This window comes from Pelodiscus sinensis, chromosome 4 (genome assembly GCF_049634645.1).
Source record: "Pelodiscus sinensis isolate JC-2024 chromosome 4, ASM4963464v1, whole genome shotgun sequence".
NCBI classification, from domain to species: domain Eukaryota; kingdom Metazoa; phylum Chordata; order Testudines; family Trionychidae; genus Pelodiscus; species Pelodiscus sinensis.
Genome location: NC_134714.1, coordinates 99,166,063 through 99,173,048, shown reverse-complemented (window position 1 = coordinate 99,173,048; position 6,986 = coordinate 99,166,063).

Genomic DNA, 6,986 nt, shown 5'->3' with positions numbered 1-6,986 from the left:
TCCCCCTCTCCCAAAAGTGTCCCCAGTTCCTAATAAATCTAAACCCCTCTTCCCTACACCATCGTCTCATCCACGCATTAAGACTCTGAAGCTCCACCTGCCTACCTGGACCTGCACGTGGAACTGGAAGCATTTCCGAGAATGCCACCATAGAGGTCCTGGATTTCAGTCTCTTTCCTAGAAGCCTAAATTTGGCCTCCAGGACATCTCTCCTACCCCTCCCTACATCATTGGTACCTACATGTACCATGACCACCGGCTCCTCCCCAGCACTACACAAGTCTATCTAGATGCCTCGAGAGATCTGCAACCTTCGCAGCAGGCAGGCAAGTGACCATACGGTTCTCCCGGTCATCACAAACCCAACTATCTATGTTTCTAATGATCGAATCACCCACTACTAACACCTGCCTCTTCCTAACTGGCATTCCCTCCCACTCAGGGGTATCCTCAGTGCGAGAGGATACCACAACATCCTCTGTAGGGTGCGAGCGGGGGTGGTCCCCATCTTCTCTACCCAGTACTCATCGGGAGGGACTTCTCAGGGTTCAGTGGCTTGCTTCCCCCCAAGGCACAGGTTTCAAGTTACAGTGGAGGAGGTCTAGGTTGGACATTAGGAAAAACTATTTCACTAGGAGGGTGGGTTAGCACTGGAATGGGTTACCTAGGGAGGGGGTGAAATCTCCATCCATAGAGGTTTTTAAGTCTCAGCTTGACAAAGCCCTGGCTGGGTTGATGTAGTTGGGATTGGTCCCACTTTGGGTAGGGGACTGGACTCAATGACCTCCTGAGGTTTCTTCCAGCTCTGGGATTCTATGATTCTACCTTCTCCTTGATATCTTGGTAGGGAACTCTTCTGTTTGCTCCTTGCAGGCAGGTTGTCCTCCTTGGCTGCAGTCTGTCCCCTTTTCCACCTTCTCCCCTCCCTGTCTCGGGGCAGCCTATTATAAAGGATAGGCAGGCACTAACTGGCTGCAGGTGTTCCTGTGGTCTGCTGCAGGCAGCTCAAATGAGCACTGGGTGCCTGCCTGAATTAATTGCAGAGGAAGCAATCTCCAGCAGTCTATTAAGGGAACAAAAACAGGTCCACCCAACTGCCTGTGCACCTTCTTTCTGTCACACTCCTGCAGTCTACTGTCTTTGAACTGCCACAATATTTTAGGGAGAAAAAGGAAGTGAAGGGGGAAAAAAACAAGGGAAAAGGAAACTGGATTCATGCTTGGTGGAAGATAGCCCCACTAAACATTAAATTGTTTGCATCTTTGGGTGTTGCTGGTCTCTGTTCACAGGACCAGGGAGGTGGGAGAGTGAAGGGAGAAGCTGTCTAACAGTGGGCTTTGCCCCCTGTGGACAAAGCAGCATTCGCCCATACTATTGCTGCCGCCAAAACTGGCTGTTCATATGGGGGGTTTATTTTTTAAGAAACTCTGAACAACAAACATTTTAATCGAGCGCAAGCATAGACAGGGCCGTTCTTGGGATTTATGGGCCCCATACGGAATTATAAAACGGCAGGGCAATAAGTAGTTAGCATTGCCAGGTTATCATACCTGGCTCCTGCATTAAGACTGAAAGAATTGCAAGAATCCACTGTGACCCAGGTAAGGATAATCGGCCCAAGACAGAGGAAGGTTCATGCTGAGGATATGTCTATACCACAACTAGACACTTCACCTGCTACTTCTTGGAGCAATTCTGAACTATTGCACATGTGCAGAATTCATGTCCATCCCCTGTGGACTTCTCGCTTTTCCTACAGAAAATGACAGGAAGCAAAAGTGGCCACCTGTCCCTTTCCAGCAGTGTGGGTGCATTACTTCAGGTGCCTGGAGCACCCAGTGAGAAGGTGAACCACATGGGAAGAACAAGGCTGGGGGTGCTGTGCTGGGCTCACCTGCTAGTCCAAGCTGCGCTAGGAAGGACAGAACTTCCTCTTCCCCTGTAAGAGGCTGGGTCAGAAGGTGGTGGGCCCTGGGGTGCAATAGCAGCAGCCAGGAGCCATGGGCCCTTTTGAATCACTGGGTCTAAGGGAAACTTCCCTTTTGTGCCCTCTCCCCAGTTGGCAGGCCTGGTACAGGGAGCTGCTAATTCATTACCCAAACCCCATGTAAAATCTGACCCCTGAAAGGGATACAGTAGTTGGGAAAGGCTGAAAACCACTACCCTAAGGGTGCATCTACACAGCAGGGCTAAACTTGAAATAAGCAATGCACATTGAGCTACATCAATTGCGTAGCTTATTTTGAAGTAGCTTATTTAGAAATTGGGAGCATCTACACAGCACTTATTTCGAAACAGAGCACTCTTCCTCCTACTTCCCTTACTCCTTGTACAATGAGGGTTACAGAAGTCAGAGTAAGAAGTTCTCCATCTTGACGGTATTTCAACACTATTTTGAAATAACTGCCTGCTGTGTAGACATGGACTAAGTTATTTTGAAATAATGTTGCTTTGTAGACGTACCCTCAGAGACCAGAGAGACCTAAGACACAGCTAGTCCTATAACATTAGGAAACTCTCAGTAAGAGATCATACATTTGAAAGTAGATCGGGGTCAGGCACAATGACAGAGTGTCCGCAAGATGTTTGCACTGCTGCTGCTTGTCCTCTTCCTGGTTTTGTACATAAATAGGAGAGTTCTATGTCCAATGATCCAATATTCGCAACAAGCACTATATTAAAAAAAAAGACTATGGATACAGATACACGTAGGTAAACGTACATTATGTGGATTATATACTACTATGTGTATGTGTATCACTCCCTCTGCTGGATGAGAGCAGACCTCCTACAGTCAGTGTGACTATTCTGCATTACAGCTGTTAGCCTAGACCCAATATATACACTTCTTTTTGTAACAAAAGTTCTGAGCCTCACTTAATATGTAGGTAAGTTAGCTACACATTTTGGATATCTACAAGTATTGGATCACTTATTTACTACTGTGAGGGGGTCACTCACCACCGTAGCGGGGGGTCCGTCATCTGTCCCCGGAATCAGTCCATTCCGCCCGCACAGGCCTCCGCTCACGGGGCGTTTCCCCTCTCGAATCTTCTAGTCGCGTTGCTCTCTTCGCCACACTGCCCTCCGGCAGTGCCCAAGTCACTCGCTCTGAGCCCCCCTTCCGGGGGATTGGTGTCTCTCCAGCGGGCCTGTCTGCAGGCCTAGCAGGCTGGCCGGCTGGCTGTCCGAGCGCCCTAGCCCAGCCTAACTCTCTAGCCCTGCCCTAGCTCCAGAGAGCGTCCTGCTCCCTCGGCAGCCAGGCTCCCCGCCTTGCCGCAGGCCTAGCAGGCTGGCCGGTTGGCTGTCCAAGCGTCCTGGCCCAGCCTGACTCTCTAGCCCTGCCCTAGCTCCAGAGAGCGTCCTGCTCCCTCGGCAGCCCGGCTCACACTGCCTTGGCTGAAGCAGCCCTTCCCTTTTATAGCTCCCAGCTGGGCCTTAATTGGCCAACGCCGCCCAGCTGGGCTGAACTTCCCGGGCCTGCTTCAGGCTGGGGTTGGGCTCTTAAAGGGCCAGTACAGGGCAGCTGCCCTGCTACACACCCTCCCCCTTAACTATCTCCCGGGGGGGGGGGGTGGTTCCCTGCTGCCCGCCCTGTTTCAGAAGTCCCAGCCCCGTCCCGCTACGAGGCAGGGCCGCAGTTCCATGCGTCCCTATCAAGTCCTCCTCCGGAGTGGACCCGGGATGGCCCCGCCGGGGGGAAGGCGGGGAGGGGAGGGGGTGGGGGCGCAGGCCCACCCATCTCTCTGCGCCCCGGCCCAGGGACCCTGAGTGCAGCCGTGTCGCTGCAATTGGCTCAGTCCGGACTTGCTGGCCGTGGAGGTTCTCCGCCTGAGCGATCCCTGGGCCCCTTCTTCCCCCCTCCCTTTCCGGGTACCTGTAGCCTCTGCGGGCCTGTCGGGCTGTCGAGCTGTGCCAGTCATCCTAGTAGGGTCCGGGCGGCCCACTCCAGGGGTCTAGGGTTGGGTCCTGCGAGGTCCCGCCGGTGATTCGGCCACAGCGCTCCAGCACCCATCGGGGATCGAGCTGGTCCAGCCCGTCGGGCTCGTCCTCGGGGTCCAGGGGTGCTTCTGCCGCTGGTTGGGGCCAGGCCCCCGTACCCCACTCTGGGAAGTTTCGGTCGGCCTCCAGGAACCCAGCCGGGGGCAGCCCCGCCCGGGCCTCCGCAGGCAGGAGTTCGGGGTCTGCCTCCCGCTCCCCCAGCGGTCGGGCCCTGACTGCCCTCTCCCGCCGTCTTCTTATCCTCCCCGCCCCGCCCTCGGGGTTCCGGTCAGGTGACGGGGTGGGGTCCGCCTCCACCCACCCGGGTGTCCTGAGGGGTTCCTCCTCCTCTGGTTCAGTGGGCGGCCAGTCCGCCCTGCTACTTGCCCTCCCCCCCAAGTCCAGGTCCCCCCCCTCGGGATTGGATCCCGGCTCCTCGGCCAGGCGGGACAAGGCGTCCGCATTGGCGTTGGCCTTGCCCGCCCTGTGGCGTATGGAGAATACATAGGGTTGAAGGGCTAAATACCACCTCATGAGGCGGCTATTGGTGTCCCGCATAGTCTGTAGCCACTTTAACGGGGCATGGTCTGTCCATAGCGTAAACTCACCCCCGAGCAGGTAGTACCTTAGGGCTTCAACCGCCCATTTGATAGCCAGGGCCTCTCTTTCTATTACTGAGTACTGGCGTTCTCGGGGAAAGAGCTTACGGCTAATAAAGACCACCGGGTGCTCTTCTCCATCGACCTCCTGGGAGAGTACGGCGCCCAGTCCCGTGGCGGAGGCATCTGTCTGAAGACAAAATGGTTTATCGAAGTCTGGGCTAAGCAAAACGGGCTCGCTACACAGGGCGTCTTTCAGTTGTTGAAAAGCCGAGTCACACTCTGTGTTCCACCTCACTCTCTGGGGTTTGTCCTTCGTGAGCAGAGTGGTGAGCGGCGCTGCTATGCTAGCAAATTGGGGGACAAATCGGCGGTAATACCCCGCCAGGCCCAGGAATTGTCGGACCTTCCTTTTCGTGGTTGGTATGGGGTAATTTCGGATGGCCTCTACCTTCCCCACCAGGGGCCGGACTAAGCCGCGCCCCAAATGATAACCTAAATAGGTGGTCTCTTGCGCGCCGATTTTACACTTTTTGGGGTTGGCCGTGAGACCCGCATCGCGGAGCGTTCGTAGTACTGCCGCCACTTGGTTTATGTGGTCCTCCCAGTCGCGCCCATAGATGACCACGTCATCCAGGTAAGCTGCGGCATATTCCAGATGCGGGGCGAGCAGGCGATCCATCATCCGCTGGAAGGTGGCGGGTGCCCCATGGAGGCCGAACGGCATGCGCACGAAGTGGAAAAGCCCGGACGGGGTGGTGAAAGCGGTCTTCTCCCGGGACTCCCGATCCAGCGGGATTTGCCAATAGCCCTTAGTCAGGTCGAGGGTTGTTATGAACTTGGCTTTTCCCAGGCGCTCCAGCAGCTCATCCGTCCGTGGCATCGGATAGGCGTCAAACTTCGATATTGCGTTTACCTTTCGAAAGTCGATGCAAAACCTAATGCTTCCATCTGGTTTAGGGACCAACACGATCGGGCTCCTCCACTCACTTCGGGATCGCTCGATCACCCCCAACTCCAACATGGTGCGGACCTCTTGTTCCACGACGTCACGCATCCGTCGGGGAAGAGGTCTGTTTCCCTCCCGCACGACCTGCCCGGGCGGAGTTCGGATGGTGTGTGTTATCGCCGAGGTTCGGCCCGGCCGCGAGGTAAAGGTCCTGGCGAAGGTTTCGACAAGCACCTGGGCTGCGCGCCGTTGGTTCTGTGACAGGGTGTCCGCGAGCTGGGGTGTCTCCTCCTCCTCCTTGGCGTCAGGGACCCTAGGACCTAACACGGGCTCCGACGGGTAGGGCGCGACCAACATGCCTTCTCGCTCTCGCCAAGGTTTGAGGAGGTTCACATGGTATATTTGTTTTTTCCTTCGCCGGTCCGGCTGATGAACCTCATATGTGACTGGGCCCACTCGTCGGGAGACCTCATACGGCCCCTGCCAGCGGGCCAGCAACTTTGACTCCTCTGAGGGGAGTAACAGCAGCACCCGATCCCCGGGTTCAAACACTCTTTCCTGGGCTCCCTGGTTATACCCTCGCTCCTGCGCTCGCTGGGCCGCCTGTAGGTTCTCTTGAGCCAAGGCCCCCACCTGCGTGAGTCTCTCCTGAAGTCGGAGTACGTACTGCAGCAGCCCGACGGCGGAGGAGGGGGTCCGTTCCCAGGTCTCTCTAACCAGATCGAGGACGCCACGAGGTCGTCTGCCGTACAGGAGCTCGAAGGGGGAAAATCGAGTGGAGGCCTGTGGCACCTCTCGCACCGCCATCAAGAGCAAGGGGATGAGCTGGTCCCAGTGCTTCATGTCCGGTGGAGGGAATCTTCTCAGCATCCCCTTCAGGGTGCGGTTGAACCGCTCTACCAGCCCGTCGGTTTGGGGGTGGTAGACGGAGGTCTGTAGCTTGTGAATACCCAGGAGGTCGCAGACCTGACGCAGCATCCGGGATGTAAAGTTCGTTCCTTGGTCTGTCAGTAGTTCCCGAGGTAGCCCCACCCAGGCAAAAATCCTCACCAACTCATTCGCGATCGTGCGGGCACGGGTGTTTCGAAGGGGAACGGCCTCAGGGAACCGGGTTGCATAGTCCATGATCGTTAAAATATATCGAAATCCAGCCGCGCTCCGTGGAAAGGGCCCCACTATGTCCAAGGCAATCCTTTCGAAGGGGGTCCCTACCACGGGCAAAGGGACGAGGGGAGCCTTCGGCACCCCGGGAGCGGCGGCGAGCTGGCAGGCTGGACATGACTGGCAGTAGTCTTTGACCTCTTGGTACACCCCAGGCCAGAAGAAGCGGGCCAAGACTCGGGCCAGGGTCTTCTCATGCCCAAGGTGCCCGGCGGCGGGAAGGTCGTGCGCCAACCTCAGCACGGCTCGTCGATGGGCCCGGGGTACCAACAACTGGGCCTCTTCTTCCTGCGTCT